The 15926-nt window shown below is 52.8% G+C and overlaps 1 pseudogene; it reads left to right on the forward strand.

Moving 5' to 3' along the window:
• The first annotated feature begins 13755 nt into the window (after positions 1–13755).
• On the forward strand, positions 13756–14686 carry LOC142261667 (hydroxyacyl-coenzyme A dehydrogenase, mitochondrial pseudogene; annotated as a pseudogene).
• Positions 14687–15926: the final 1240 nt, after the last annotated feature.

Here is a 15926-nt window from a genome sequence, read left to right on the forward strand (position 1 = left end):
GCTCCATCCCGCATGCTGCACACCCCCATCGTGCTCCATCCCCCATGCTGCGCACCCCCATCGTGTTTCATCCTCCCATTCTGGGTACCCCCTATCGTGCTCCATCACCCATGCTGCACCCCCCATCGTGCTCCATCCCCCATCGTGCTCCATCCCCCATGCTGCACCCCCCATCATGCTCCATCCCCCATGCTGCACCCCCCATCGTGCTCCATCCCCCATGCTGCGAACCCCCATCATGCTCTTTCCCCCATGCTGCGCATCCCCCATCGTGCTCCATCCCCCATGCTGCGCACCCCCCATTGTGCTCCATCCCCCATGCTGCGCATCCCCCATCGTGCTCTATCCCCCATGCTGTGCACCCCCCATCATGCTCCATCCCCCATGCTGCGCACCCTCATCGTGCTCCATCCCCCATGCTGCGCACCCCCATCATGCTCCATCCCCCATGCTGCGCACCCCCATCATGCTCCATCCCCCATGCTGCACACCCTCATCGTGCTCCATCCCCCATGCTGCGCACCCCCCCATCGTGCTCCATCCCCCATGCTGCGCACCCCCATCATGCTCCATCCCCCATGCTGCACACCCACATCGTGCTCCATCCCCCATGCTGTGCATCCCCCATCGTGTTTCATCCCCCCATTCTGGGCACCCCCCATCGTGCTCCATCCCCCATGCTGCACCCCCCATCATGCTCCATCCGCCATGCTGCGAATCCCCATCGTGCTCCATCCCCCATGCTGCGCATCCCCCATCGTGTTTCATCCCCCCAATCTGGGCACCCCCCATCGTGGTCCACCCGCCATGCTGCACCCCCCATCGTGCTCCATCCCCCCATTGTGCTCCATCCCCCATGCTGCGAACCCCCATCATGCTCCATCCCCCATGCTGCGCACCCCTCATCGTGCTCCATCCCCCATGCTGCACTCCCCATCGTGCTCCATCCCCCATGCTGCGAACCCCTCAGAGAGGAGTATAATAGGAGGATTATAATAGGAGTATAATGGGAGGAGTAGTCCTGGGGAAAGAGGAGTATAATGGGAGGAGTAGTCCTGGGGAAAGAGGAGTATAATGGGAGGAGTTGTCCTGGGGGGAGGTGTACAGGTGCCCAACATGTGCGGGGGGCGTGGCCGAGCGGGCATAGTGTGTGGGGGGCATAGTGTGAGGGGGCGTGGCCTAGTGGGCATAGTGTGAGGGGGCGTGGCCTAGCAGGCATAGTGTGAGGGGGTGTGGCCTAGCGGGCATAGCGTGAGGGGGCGTGGCCTAGCGGGCATCGTGTAAGGGGCGCAGCCTAGCGGGCATCGTGTAAGGGGCGTGGCCTAGCGGGCATCATGTGTGGGGGCGTGGCCTAGCGGGCATCGGGTGCGGGGGCGTGGCCTAGTGGGCATCGCGTGTGGGGCGTGGCCCAGCGGTCGTCGCGTGTGGGGTGTGGCCTAGCGGGCATCGTGTGCGGGGGGCGTGGCCTAGCGGGCATCGTGTGCGGGGCGTGGCCTAGTGGGCATCGCGTGCGGGGGTGTGGCCTATCGGGCATTGCGTACGGGGCGTGGCCTAGCAGGCATCGCGTGCGGGGGCGTGGCCTGCGGGCATCGTGTGCGGGGGTGGGGCCAGGCTGAGCCGAGCGGCCAATCCGTGTGTGGGGGGCTGGGCCAGGCCGAGCCCAGCGGCCAATCCGACGGTTGTCACTGTAAGGACACAATGTTACGGGGGGCTGTCTGATAAGAACCTAAAGGAGTATCAGACAGTCAGGGTCCACCGTGCAAAGACTCTGCTGCAGACTATGGCAGAGTGCAATACCTCTGTTAACTCACAGATGGATATAATAAGTAAGTAAAGCAATTCCTCCCTTACTTGGAGGGTGTGTGGAATGGTCTCTGTTAATAATCACAGAGACAAAGGCAATGTGTGCGAAATGGCACCTACGTAGGTCCGCTCTTCTAGTGGTGCAAAAGAGACGAACAGCAGCGTAAGCCGCACAAAGCTCCTACCTCTGTTCGCTCCCCTAGTGTGCGAGGATACGAACAACTGCCAGACACAGTATAAGGAACGTTACCCTAGCGGCAACGTCCACCTACGAGTCGAATCACAAGGCCCAGCCGGACCATGTGCCTCAGGCACCTGCCTATGTCTGCTCCCCTAAGAGGTAAGGATACGGACAGCAGCCGAAGCTGTAAGGTATAAGAACGCTACCCTGCCGGTAGCGCTCACCTAGCATAGACAGAGGAATGCCTAGAGGAACGCGCACAGAGCGTCTACTCTTATGCATGAACCAAGAGGACTGAGCACCATGCGGCGTGTGTCAGGGTCTTATATAGACTCTGTGCCTCATCCAAGATGGAGGACACCAGAGCCAATCCGCTGCCAGAACGACAGGAGTGACGTCATGCTGGCCTATCACTGAGCAAGGCATCACAAGCACATGACCAGCGACCAATCGGCATAGAAGGTGTCAGAGACATGTGACCTCGTGTCAGCGATGATGTCACCCGCACATGTGCAATGGCTCCAAGATAGGACTTAGTCTCTGGCGCTCGCACATGTGCAGTAGCAAGAAATCTGGACTTAGTCTCTGGCGCTCGCACATGTGCAGTAGCAAGAAATCTGGACATAGTCTCCAGTGCTCGCAGCAACCATAACACACAATGTCACTGTAACGACACAATTTTGGAGCAAGACAGACAGACAGACAGAATAAAGCAATTATATATATAATGGGCACTTACCAATATATAACAATACACACTGCATCCAGCATACCTCCCAACTTTTAAAGAAGGAAAAGAGGGACAAAGTTTGCGGCGCCACGCCCCCTAACCACACTCATTTCACAGTCACGCCCATATCCACTCCCCATCCACACCCATTCAGCATGGACACGCAGGCAGCCGGCGGGCCTCCAGCATGGACACGCAGGCAGCCGGCGGGCCTCCAGCATGGACACGCAGGCAGCCGGCGGGCCTCCAGCATGGACACGCAGGCAGCCGGCGGGCCTCCAGCATGGACACGCAGGCAGCCGGCGGGCCTCCAGCATGGACACGCAGGCAGCCGGCGGGCCTCCAGCATGGACACGCAGGCAGCCGGCGGGCCTCCAGCATGGACACGCAGGCAGCCGGCGGGCCTCCAGCATGGACACGCAGGCAGCCGGCGGGCCTCCAGCATGGACACGCAGGCAGCCGGCGGGCCTCCAGCATGGACACGCAGGCAGCCGGCGGGTCTCCAGCATGGACACGCAGGCAGCCCGCGGGCCTCCAGCATGGACACGCAGGCAGCCGGTGGGCCTCCAGCATGGACACGCAGGCAGCCGGTGGGCCTCCAGCATGGACACGCAGGCAGCCGGCGGGCCTCCAGCATGGAGACGCAGGCAGCCACAGTGAGGCGGCCGGTCGCCCGCACAGTGAGACGACCGGTCGCCTTCACAGACAGGCGGCTGGCCGCCCGCCTTCACAGACAGGCGGCGGGCCGCCAATGTGACGCCCTGGGAAGCCAGGGGTCACAGGTCATAACACTACCACACCCTACACCCCAGTTAGGAACATCAAGGATAACCAAAAATCCTTGTTGCCTTCCTCCAGGGGCTGGTGTCCACATCAGGGGGTGGGCCAGGCGGTTGGCTCCACCCGCCGAGGAGTTCACAGCCCTGGAGGCGGGAAAACCAGGCAGTCGAGTGGAGGAGTTTAGCTCAGGGAGAGCTTGAGTAAACAGTGGAGTTAAGTGAGGGAAGTGAAAGTAGAAGGAAGTGAAGTGGTAAAAGAGGAAAGTAGGAGTAGTGACAGTTTGTAAAGCCTGAAGTTGGTCCGGGTGTGTGCCCCGGACAGTGACAGCAAGGTCAGCAGACGGCGGTGATAGTCTGCAGGGGGACTGCTCGGAGGTTGCTGGAAGGACCGCGGACGGGTGGTGACCCGGCGGTCTGGAGCAGTATACGAAGAACAGTCAGCACCAGGGCAGGGGCCTTTCGGATCCCGGCAAGGCTAGGAGTCGCCATAATTTGCCAAATCCGTCAGTGAAGGGGACGACTGTCTCTCAACAACCAAGTCCCGATTGAAGGCAACAGTCCAACCGTAACAGAGAGACACCGCCACCGCCAGGGCACCAGTTTCTCAGGGCCAGCGCCTGCGGGCAAAGTAGGGCTCCTCCGGCCCATATCCAAGCCGGGGAGCGGGTTACCGGTGGGAACCCATCGCAACCATCATCATCTTAGGTGCAGGAAAAGGGACCGTCACCGTCAACTACTGGGGAAAAGCAAGTGCAGCCGTCCGTGGGAACCGACTTTCCAGCCGTGTGTTTTACCGAGAACTGTGTCATCGTCTCAGGCTGAGTGAGTACCACAGTACCGCAAGGCACAGCGCTGCCCCCGCGTCCCTGCACCCACCAAGCTCTGCATCTCCCACCTCATCACTGGGCCCTGGGACAACCAACCCCCTACCCACGGAGGGGAGGACTAACATCTAGCTGCTCCATACCATCACTCCCGGGATCCCCATACAGAGCAGCGGTGGTGTCAACAAATCACCACAACCGTGGGTGGCGTCACGGACAATAAACAATCCCCACTCCCAAACACCCCTTTCACTCACAGGCGAGGAGCGCCGCTAGAGTCCCCGGGATCCGGCCCATCGCTCGAGCCACCGAGCAGCAGCAGGCCGCGGCGGCCGCGGCAGCCAGACCCGAGCAGTGAGAGAAGCGCGGCGTCCCCTCCTCCGCCCGCGACACCCGCACAGGCAGGCGGGCCGCCGCACAGAGAGGCGGCCAGCCGCCCGTACAGAGAGGCGGCGGGCCGCTCGCACAGAGAGGCGGCCGTCCACCGCAGAGACAGGCGGCCGTCCGCCCGCACAGAGAGGCGGCCGTCCGCCCGCACAGAGAGGCGGCCGGCCGACCGCATAGAGAGGCGGCTGGCCGACCGCACAGAGAGGCTCCGGCCGACCGCACAGAGAGGCTCCGGCCGGGGGGGGGGGGGAGGGAGGGGAATCAGTGCTGGGGAGATTCAGTTTACATACCTTAGCAGCAGCACAGAGCAGACAGAGACTAGTTTCGGGCAGCGCGCTCCTCTCTGTTATGCCACGTCACATGTTAGGATGGTAGGAGGGAAAAGCAGGGAGGCGGGGAGAGAGTGGGTGGGCGGAGCCCGGGAGACGGCCGTCCCGCCCGTGGCAACGGGACAAACAATTCAAAGCGTGATAGTCCCGCTGTATCCGGGACGGTTGGGAGGTATGCGTCCAGTGCAAGAGCATTATATGTTTAATGCGATTTGTCTGCAGCCCTTACATACCACAAACCTCTTCGAAATAGATTGCTATATATATATATATATATATATATATATATATATATTACTGATATCATTCATGGTGTTGTGGTTGTTCAAAAGTGTTCACCAGTTCACCTCATCCAGTGTGTGCACATTAATATAGGACTACACTGATCATGTGACCCCTGACTCCTCCCCTCCATGTGACATCATCACAGGTCCTGGAAGCACAGAGCAGCCATATATCTAGTGCGCGGCTCTGCAGGTGGAGGTAGGTGCAGGGTATTATATATCTAGTGTGCGGCTCTGCAGGTGGAGGTAGGTGCAGGGTATTATATATCTAGTGTGCGGCTCTGCAGGTGGAGGTAGGTGCAGGGTATTATATATCTAGTGTGCGGCTCTGCAGGTGGAGGTAGGTGCAGGGTATTATATATCTAGTGTGCGGCTCTGCAGGTGGAGGTAGGTGCAGGGTATTATATATCTAGTGTGCGGCTCTGCAGGTGGAGGTAGGTGCAGGGTATTATATATCTAGTGTGCGGCTCTGCAGGAGGAGGTAGGTGCAGGGTATTATATATCTAGTGTGCGGCTCTGCAGGAGGAGGTAGGTGCAGGGTATTATATATCTAGTGTGCGGCTCTGCAGGTGGAGGTAGGTGCAGGGTATTATATATCTAGTGTGCGGCTCTGCAGGTGGAGGTAGGTGCAGGGTATTATATATCTAGTGTGCGGCTCTGCAGGTGGAGGTAGGTGCAGGGTATTATATATCTAGTGTGCGGCTCTGCAGGTGGAGGTAGGTGCAGGGTATTATATATCTAGTGTGCGGCTCTGCAGGAGGAGGTAGGTGCAGGGTATTATATATCTAGTGTGCGGCTCTGCAGGTGGAGGTAGGTGCAGGGTATTATATATCTAGTGTGCGGCTCTGCAGGTGGGAGGTAGGTGCAGGGTATTATATATCTAGTGTGCGGCTCTGCAGGTGGAGGTAGGTGCAGGGTATTATATATCTAGTGTGCGGCTCTGCAGGTGGAGGTAGGTGCAGGGTATTATATATCTAGTGTGCGGCTCTGCAGGAGGAGGTAGGTGCAGGGTATTATATATCTAGTGTGCGGCTCTGCAGGAGGAGGTAGGTGCAGGGTATTATATATCTAGTGTGCGGCTCTGCAGGTGGAGGTAGGTGCAGGGTATTATATATCTAGTGTGCGGCTCTGCAGGTGGAGGTAGGTGCAGGGTATTATATATCTAGTGTGCGGCTCTGCAGGTGGAGGTAGGTGCAGGGTATTATATATCTAGTGTGCGGCTCTGCAGGTGGAGGTAGGTGCAGGGTATTATATATCTAGTGTGCGGCTCTGCAGGTGGAGGTAGGTGCAGGGTATTATATATCTAGTGTGCGGCTCTGCAGGTGGAGGTAGGTGCAGGGTATTATATATCTAGTGTGCGGCTCTGCAGGTGGAGGTAGGTGCAGGGTATTATATATCTAGTGTGCGGCTCTGCAGGTGGAGGTAGGTGCAGGGTATTATATATCTAGTGTGCGGCTCTGCAGGTGGAGGTAGGTGCAGGGTATTATATATCTAGTGTGCGGCTCTGCAGGTGGAGGTAGGTGCAGGGTATTATATATCTAGTGTGCGGCTCTGCAGGTGGAGGTAGGTGCAGGGTATTATATATCTAGTGTGCGGCTCTGCAGGTGGAGGTAGGTGCAGGGTATTATATATCTAGTGTGCGGCTCTGCAGGAGGAGGTAGGTGCAGGGTATTATATATCTAGTGTGCGGCTCTGCAGGTGGAGGTAGGTGCAGGGTATTATATATCTAGTGTGCGGCTCTGCAGGTGGAGGTAGGTGCAGGGTATTATATATCTAGTGTGCGGCTCTGCAGGGGGAGGTAGGTGCAGGGTATTATATATCTAGTGTGCGGCTCTGCAGGTGGAGGTAGGTGCAGGGTATTATATATCTAGTGTGCGGCTCTGCAGGTGGAGGTAGGTGCAGGGTATTATATATCTAGTGTGCGGCTCTGCAGGTGGAGGTAGGTGCAGGGTATTATATATCTAGTGTGCGGCTCTGCAGGTGGAGGTAGGTGCAGGGTATTATATATCTAGTGTGCGGCTCTGCAGGAGGAGGTAGGTGCAGGGTATTATATATCTAGTGTGCGGCTCTGCAGGAGGAGGTAGGTGCAGGGTATTATATATCTAGTGTGCGGCTCTGCAGGTGGAGGTAGGTGCAGGGTATTATATATCTAGTGTGCGGCTCTGCAGGTGGAGGTAGGTGCAGGGTATTATATATCTAGTGTGCGGCTCTGCAGGGGGAGGTAGGTGCAGGTTATTATATATCTAGTGTGCGGCTCTGCAGGTGGAGGTAGGTGCAGGGTATTATATATCTAGTGTGCGGCTCTGCAGGTGGAGGTAGGTGCAGGGTATTATATATCTAGTGTGCGGCTCTGCAGGTGGAGGTAGGTGCAGGGTATTATATATCTAGTGTGCGGCTCTGCAGGGGGAGGTAGGTGCAGGGTATTATATATCTAGTGTGCGGCTCTGCAGGTGGAGGTAGGTGCAGGGTATTATATATCTAGTGTGCGGCTCTGCAGGTGGAGGTAGGTGCAGGGTATTATATATCTAGTGTGCGGCTCTGCAGGTGGAGGTAGGTGCAGGGTATTATATATCTAGTGTGCGGCTCTGCAGGAGGAGGTAGGTGCAGGGTATTATATATCTAGTGTGCGGCTCTGCAGGAGGAGGTAGGTGCAGGTTATTATATATCTAGTGTGCGGCTCTGCAGGTGGAGGTAGGTGCAGGGTATTATATATCTAGTGTGCGGCTCTGCAGGTGGAGGTAGGTGCAGGGTATTATATATCTAGTGTGCGGCTCTGCAGGTGGAGGTAGGTGCAGGTTATTATATATCTAGTGTGCGGCTCTGCAGGTGGAGGTAGGTGCAGGGTATTATATATCTAGTGTGCGGCTCTGCAGGTGGAGGTAGGTGCAGGGTATTATATATCTAGTGTGCGGCTCTGCAGGTGGAGGTAGGTGCAGGGTATTATATATCTAGTGTGCGGCTCTGCAGGTGGAGGTAGGTGCAGGGTATTATATATCTAGTGTGCGGCTCTGCAGGAGGAGGTAGGTGCAGGGTATTATATATCTAGTGTGCGGCTCTGCAGAGGTGGAGGTAGGTGCAGGGTATTATATATCTAGTGTGCGGCTCTGCAGGTGGAGGTAGGTGCAGGGTATTATATATCTAGTGTGCGGCTCTGCAGGTGGAGGTAGGTGCAGGGTATTATATATCTAGTGTGCGGCTCTGCAGGTGGAGGTAGGTGCAGGGTATTATATATCTAGTGTGCGGCTCTGCAGGTGGAGGTAGGTGCAGGGTATTATATATCTAGTGTGCGGCTCTGCAGGTGGAGGTAGGTGCAGGGTATTATATATCTAGTGTGCGGCTCTGCAGGTGGAGGTAGGTGCAGGGTATTATATATCTAGTGTGCGGCTCTGCAGGTGGAGGTAGGTGCAGGGTATTATATATCTAGTGTGCGGCTCTGCAGGTGGAGGTAGGTGCAGGGTATTATATATCTAGTGTGCGGCTCTGCAGGTGGAGGTAGGTGCAGGGTATTATATATCTAGTGTGCGGCTCTGCAGGTGGAGGTAGGTGCAGGGTATTATATATCTAGTGTGCGGCTCTGCAGGTGGAGGTAGGTGCAGGGTATTATATATCTAGTGTGCGGCTCTGCAGGTGGAGGTAGGTGCAGGGTATTATATATCTAGTGTGCGGCTCTGCAGGTGGAGGTAGGTGCAGGGTATTATATATCTAGTGTGCGGCTCTGCAGGTGGAGGTAGGTGCAGGGTATTATATATCTAGTGTGCGGCTCTGCAGGTGGAGGTAGGTGCAGGGTATTATATATCTAGTGTGCGGCTCTGCAGGTGGAGGTAGGTGCAGGGTATTATATATCTAGTGTGCGGCTCTGCAGGTGGAGGTAGGTGCAGGGTATTATATATCTAGTGTGCGGCTCTGCAGGTGGAGGTAGGTGCAGGGTATTATATATCTAGTGTGCGGCTCTGCAGGTGGAGGTAGGTGCAGGGTATTATATATCTAGTGTGCGGCTCTGCAGGTGGAGGTAGGTGCAGGGTATTATATATCTAGTGTGCGGCTCTGCAGGTGGAGGTAGGTGCAGGTTATTATATATCTAGTGTGCGGCTCTGCAGGTGGAGGTAGGTGCAGGGTATTATATATCTAGTGTGCGGCTCTGCAGGAGGAGGTAGGTGCAGGGTATTATATATCTAGTGTGCGGCTCTGCAGGTGGAGGTAGGTGCAGGTTATTATATATCTAGTGTGCGGCTCTGCAGGTGGAGGTAGGTGCAGGTTATTATATATCTAGTGTGCGGCTCTGCAGGTGGAGGTAGGTGCAGGGTATTATATATCTAGTGTGCGGCTCTGCAGGAGGAGGTAGGTGCAGGGTATTATATATCTAGTGTGCGGCTCTGCAGGTGGAGGTAGGTGCAGGGTATTATATATCTAGTGTGCGGCTCTGCAGGAGGAGGTAGGTGCAGGGTATTATATATCTAGTGTGCGGCTCTGCAGGTGGAGGTAGGTGCAGGGTATTATATATCTAGTGTGCGGCTCTGCAGGTGGAGGTAGGTGCAGGTTATTATATATCTAGTGTGCGGCTCTGCAGGTGGAGGTAGGTGCAGGGTATTATATATCTAGTGTGCGGCTCTGCAGGTGGAGGTAGGTGCAGGGTATTATATATCTAGTGTGCGGCTCTGCAGGTGGAGGTAGGTGCAGGGTATTATATATCTAGTGTGCGGCTCTGCAGGTGGAGGTAGGTGCAGGGTATTATATATCTAGTGTGCGGCTCTGCAGGTGGAGGTAGGTGCAGGGTATTATATATCTAGTGTGCGGCTCTGCAGGTGGAGGTAGGTGCAGGGTATTATATATCTAGTGTGCGGCTCTGCAGGTGGAGGTAGGTGCAGGTTATTATATATCTAGTGTGCGGCTCTGCAGGTGGAGGTAGGTGCAGGGTATTATATATCTAGTGTGCGGCTCTGCAGGTGGAGGTAGGTGCAGGGTATTATATATCTAGTGTGCGGCTCTGCAGGTGGAGGTAGGTGCAGGGTATTATATATCTAGTGTGCGGCTCTGCAGGTGGAGGTAGGTGCAGGGTATTATATATCTAGTGTGCGGCTCTGCAGGTGGAGGTAGGTGCAGGGTATTATATATCTAGTGTGCGGCTCTGCAGGTGGAGGTAGGTGCAGGGTATTATATATCTAGTGTGCGGCTCTGCAGGAGGAGGTAGGTGCAGGGTATTATATATCTAGTGTGCGGCTCTGCAGGTGGAGGTAGGTGCAGGGTATTATATATCTAGTGTGCGGCTCTGCAGGTGGAGGTAGGTGCAGGTTATTATATATCTAGTGTGCGGCTCTGCAGGTGGAGGTAGGTGCAGGGTATTATATATCTAGTGTGCGGCTCTGCAGGTGGAGGTAGGTGCAGGTTATTATATATCTAGTGTGCGGCTCTGCAGGTGGAGGTAGGTGCAGGTTATTATATATCTAGTGTGCGGCTCTGCAGGTGGAGGTAGGTGCAGGGTATTATATATCTAGTGTGCGGCTCTGCAGGTGGAGGTAGGTGCAGGGTATTATATATCTAGTGTGCGGCTCTGCAGGTGGAGGTAGGTGCAGGGTATTATATATCTAGTGTGCGGCTCTGCAGGTGGAGGTAGGTGCAGGGTATTATATATCTAGTGTGCGGCTCTGCAGGTGGAGGTAGGTGCAGGGTATTATATATCTAGTGTGCGGCTCTGCAGGAGGAGGTAGGTGCAGGTTATTATATATCTAGTGTGCGGCTCTGCAGGTGGAGGTAGGTGCAGGGTATTATATATCTAGTGTGCGGCTCTGCAGGTGGAGGTAGGTGCAGGGTATTATATATCTAGTGTGCGGCTCTGCAGGTGGAGGTAGGTGCAGGGTATTATATATCTGTGTGCGGCTCTGCAGGTGGAGGTGTGTGGAGATTCCCCATTACTGGGGCAGGCGGCATTAACCCCTTCAGCTCTGAGACTTTCTTGGAGTTTTCCTTTCACTGATTTCTATGAATCGTGAGGTTTTTGTTGCTTTTCCTCTGATAGATACAAACGCCCCAACAATGAGAGGCCGGAAGTGAGGAAACCCATCTGCCCTCAGTCCTCAGCCCCTTTCTGCCCTCAGTCCTCGGCCCCTTTCTGCCCTCAGTCCTCGGCCCCTTTCTGCCCTCAGTCCTCGGCCCCTTTCTGCCCTCAGTCCTTGGCCCCTTTCTGCCCTCGGTCCTTGGCCCCTTTCTGCCCTCAGTCCTCGGCTCCTTTCTGCCCTCGGTCCTCGGCCCCTTTCTCCCCTCAGTCCTCGGCCCCTTTCTCCCCTCAGTCCTCGGCCCCTTTCTGCCCTCAGTCCTCGGCCCCTTTATGCCCTCACACAGTATACTGTTCCCCCAGAATGTTCTCATTATGTTTCCCCTTATTATCTCCAGTAATTGTATTATTACAGCGGATTCTCATGATGTTACATCGTCATCTTCTCCCCATTCAGGTCCCTACAATATCGGATCCTCTCAGTGGAGATCTTCTATAGAAGAGAATTCTCCTGATTGCCCCGTGAAGGATGGATATGGACAGGGACAAGATGGCGGAGAGGATATTACACCTCACCCTAGAGATCCTCTTCCGGCTTACTGGAGAGGTGAGAGATTCTGATGACGTCACATTACACCATTCTTATCTATGGGAATAACAGATGGACAGAACTGGAGAGGTGAGGACTCTGGAAATGTCTGGAGTGAGATTTAGTACTGTGTCTCTCCATAACCAGGATTACACAGTAGTGAAGAAGACCTCTAGTGAGCGCTGTCAGGCCCCTGTGTCTGAGGGATGGGGAAGACCCCTGAGCCCAATCATGGGGCCTCCACCTCACCCCCCCGATACATGAGGACATCAATGAGCAGAAGATCCTAGAACTCACCTACAAGATGATTGAGCTGCTGACTGGAGAGGTGACACTGCTGGGAATGCTGGGACATTATACAGTAACGCTATGAAGGGATCGGGGGTGACGGTATCATTGTATGTGTCAGATTCCTATAAGGTGTCAGGACGTCGCTGTCTATTTCTCCATGGAGGAGTGGGAGTATTTAGAAGGACACAAAGATCTGTACAAGGACGTCATGATGGAGGTTCCCCAGCCCCTCACATCACCAGGTAATAGACAGGACTATATACACACGGCCTATAATTATCTGTATGTAAGGAATGAATTCAGTCCCTGTATGTGTCTCCTCCAGTTCTATCCAGTAAGAGGACAACACCAGAGAGATGTCCCCGTCCTCTTCTCCCACAGGACTGTAAACAAGAAGATCCCGATGTTCCTCAGGATGTGTTTCCTCCAGCTCTATCCAGTAAGAGATATCTACTCATGTACTTTCTGCACTCATTTTGTGTTTACATTTTAAGGTTTTCTGCTCTGTGGTTTTTTTTTTCAGCTGTATTGTCTTTGCTTCTGCTTCTTCTACTGTTTGTTTCTAGTGCCTTCTCTATGTCGTTATGAAGGCAACTTAAAGACCTGCAGAGGGTTCATGAATACCCTGTTTCCCTAAAAATATGCCCTCGTTACAGTCAGGGCCAGCATTGGGAGGAGTCAAACTGTGCAATTTCTTAGGAACCCCAGTCTCTTAAGGCTACTTTACACATACAGATAAATCTTTGGCAGATCTGTGGTTGCAGTGAAATCATGGACATATTGTTCCATTTGTACACAGCCGCAAATCTGGCACTGATTGTCCACAATTTCACTGCAACCACAGATATGCCGCAGATTTATCTGTGTGTGTAAAGTGGCCTTTACGGTCACCATCAATTGTATTCAGAAGTTGATTGTTTAAGGACCTCTGATGAAGTCATGTGACATGATGTAACCAAAGGTCTCTTAATTGCAGGAGTCTAAAATAATTGAACAGAGGACAGGCTGGCATGGTGGACTGGCATTAGGGAAAAGGGAGAGAAAACTGGGCAATTTCACAGGGCCCCCATTTTCCCAGCGGCCCCAGTGTTTATATGCCGATTAGGACTGCTTAAGAACCTTTTTGACATCACGTCATGTGACCAAAGGTCTCTTATTTCCAGGAGTCTAAAGTTGAAGAGGAGACAGGCTGGTGTGTGTGTGTGTGTGTGTGTGTGTGTGTGTGTGTGTATAGCTAGATAATAGAAAAAAAGACTACAGCCGCACACTGAAATACCACATTTTTAAACTACCTAAAAATAGCTAATAAAATTATTGCTTTAGAGAATGTGAACTACTGGCAAACTACCCTGGAAGGATTGGAGACCCCTACAGAAGGAGATTTGACACCTAGACCCTGATTCTTCAAAGCAATAATGCCAGAATTCTGACAGAGATCACATCAATCAATTTTTTGTGCAACACAGAGTTGTGAAAAAAGATTGTGCGACTAAATCATCATGGCGCGCTGTGCTGACATCACTCGCATGTCCTTCAGCTCCCAGAAGTACAAGCAGACATGGCCTCGCCATGGCCTTCGCCACTGCGAATAATCTGACTATCAAGCACATGACTGTGATCGGAGGAGGTCTGATGGGTGCTGGGATAGCGCAGGTAACTGCAGCAACCAGACACACTGTTGTTTTAGTGGACCAGACTGATGACATCTTGAAAAAGTCTGCAAAAAGTATTGAAGACAGCTTGAAAAGGGTCACTAAGAAGATGTTTGTGGACAAGTCTGAGGCTGCTGCACAGTTCATCAGCAAAACCCTCTCAAACTTCAGCACAAGCACAGACCCAGCGGCCGTGGTGCACAGCAATGATCTGGTGGTGGAAGCCATAATAGAAAACTTGGAAGTGAAAAGCGCACCAATCAAGACACTGGACAGATTGCACCAGAACACACCATATTTGCCAGCAACACATTCTTATTGGCAATAACTGACATGGCCAACTCCACAACTAGGCAGGATCAGTTCGGAGGGCTGCATTTCTTTAATCCGGTACCAATGATGAAGCTGGTGGAGGTCATTAAGACACCAATGACTAGCCAAACGACTTCTGACTCTCTCATGGACTTCAGTTAAACACTCAGAAAGATGCCTGTGTCATGTAAAGACACCCCAGGATTCATTGTTAGCCGTCTTCTGGTACCATACCTAATGGAATTTGTGCATCTTCATGAACGAGGTCATGCATCTAAGGAAGACATGGATGTTGCAATGAAATTGGAAGTCCGTTACCAAATGGGTCCTTTTGAGCTTTTGGATTATGTTGGTCTGACACTAGTAAATACACCATTGATGGTTGGTACCAGATGGAACCTGAAAACCCATTTTTTGCCCCCCGTGAATTACTCAATAAGCTTCGAAAGAAGACTGGAGAAGGATTTTATAAAGACAGATGGTTGGCCTGGCTGCACTGCAGAGCTATATTTTTTATAGTCTCTTGTTTGCTTTGATTACGATGACCATTGTTGTTTTTACATTGCACGGTTTTCTCAGCACTTATTAACACCGAGTGCCTTACAGTCATGATTCTCTATTTCATCAACATCCTTTTGTACCGCTGATTCCAAACATTGATACATCATAGCCATTCTACAGTCAATAAAAAATAAATGTAAATAAAAATAAATTGTGTGACTTTTGGAGGTTTCACGCCAATTTTAACCAGCTACGCAAAAATGGACAGTGCTTGGCCAGAAGACGGGTGTGATGTCACCGCTTCTCTAATTCATAACAAACTGTGGCGTTCCCTATGCCAGAAATCTCACGCCAGTCCCTGACATCAATTTTCATTGTACATCGCCGGTCTTGATGAATTGGAGCCCTAATGTATACCTGCACAGATAGCAAGACCATGCTACCTGCTTGGTTCCAAAGCCTAAGGATTGGCCATCAATCTTACAATCCCGAACAAGCCCATTAAATATTTGGCTTCTGTCTCTATTATATTTTCATCTTCGAAAAAAAACCTTTTTGAAATTGTCTATGTTGTGGATCAATGTCACAACGAGATGCTTGCAGGGCATGCCAACTGTCATGGCAGCATCAGGATCTGTGGAAATTACACATTCTGGCACTCTTGCTTGCTAACTTCTCTGTTATCTGTGATCAGCGCAGGGAGACGCAGGCATCGAACCACATACTTAGTAAGACTAGCAAGAGTTATTCTCTGCTAGGCTCCTTGTTAGTGTCTTTGTTTACATGCTGTAGTGGAGCCAGTATCATTCGCTTCCCTTCTGTATATGCTGGCTGGATAATTCCATTAATGCCAGCTATAGTTTACCTATACAGGTCTGGTGAGGTGTTGTGATACAAACTAGTGGTTGTTGTGCATTATTGCTGTGAGCAGTTGTGGTGTTAAAGGGAACCAATCATCAGGATTTTCGAGTATAAGCTGCAGCCAGAGCAGCACTGGCACTATCATGCACAGTGTGTACATACCATCAGGGGGCAGCTCGGGTGTTTAGTCAGTGAAATCCAACTTTATAAAGTTTGAAATTTCGTGCACTTTTTGATTGACGTGTGCACCTCTCTGTTAATGTCCGGGCGGGTTATGCAGGAGTTCCCCGCCCCCCACCAGCCTGTTCCTCCCTCTCTCCTGATGTCCGGGCGGGTTATGCAGGAGTTCCCCGCCCCCCCCGCGCTGCCTGTTCCTCCCTCCCTCCGGCTGTATGTAAAATGCTAATCTTCAGA

Source organism: Anomaloglossus baeobatrachus, unplaced genomic scaffold (assembly GCF_048569485.1).
Source record: "Anomaloglossus baeobatrachus isolate aAnoBae1 unplaced genomic scaffold, aAnoBae1.hap1 Scaffold_2374, whole genome shotgun sequence".
Lineage (NCBI taxonomy): Eukaryota > Metazoa > Chordata > Amphibia > Anura > Aromobatidae > Anomaloglossus > Anomaloglossus baeobatrachus.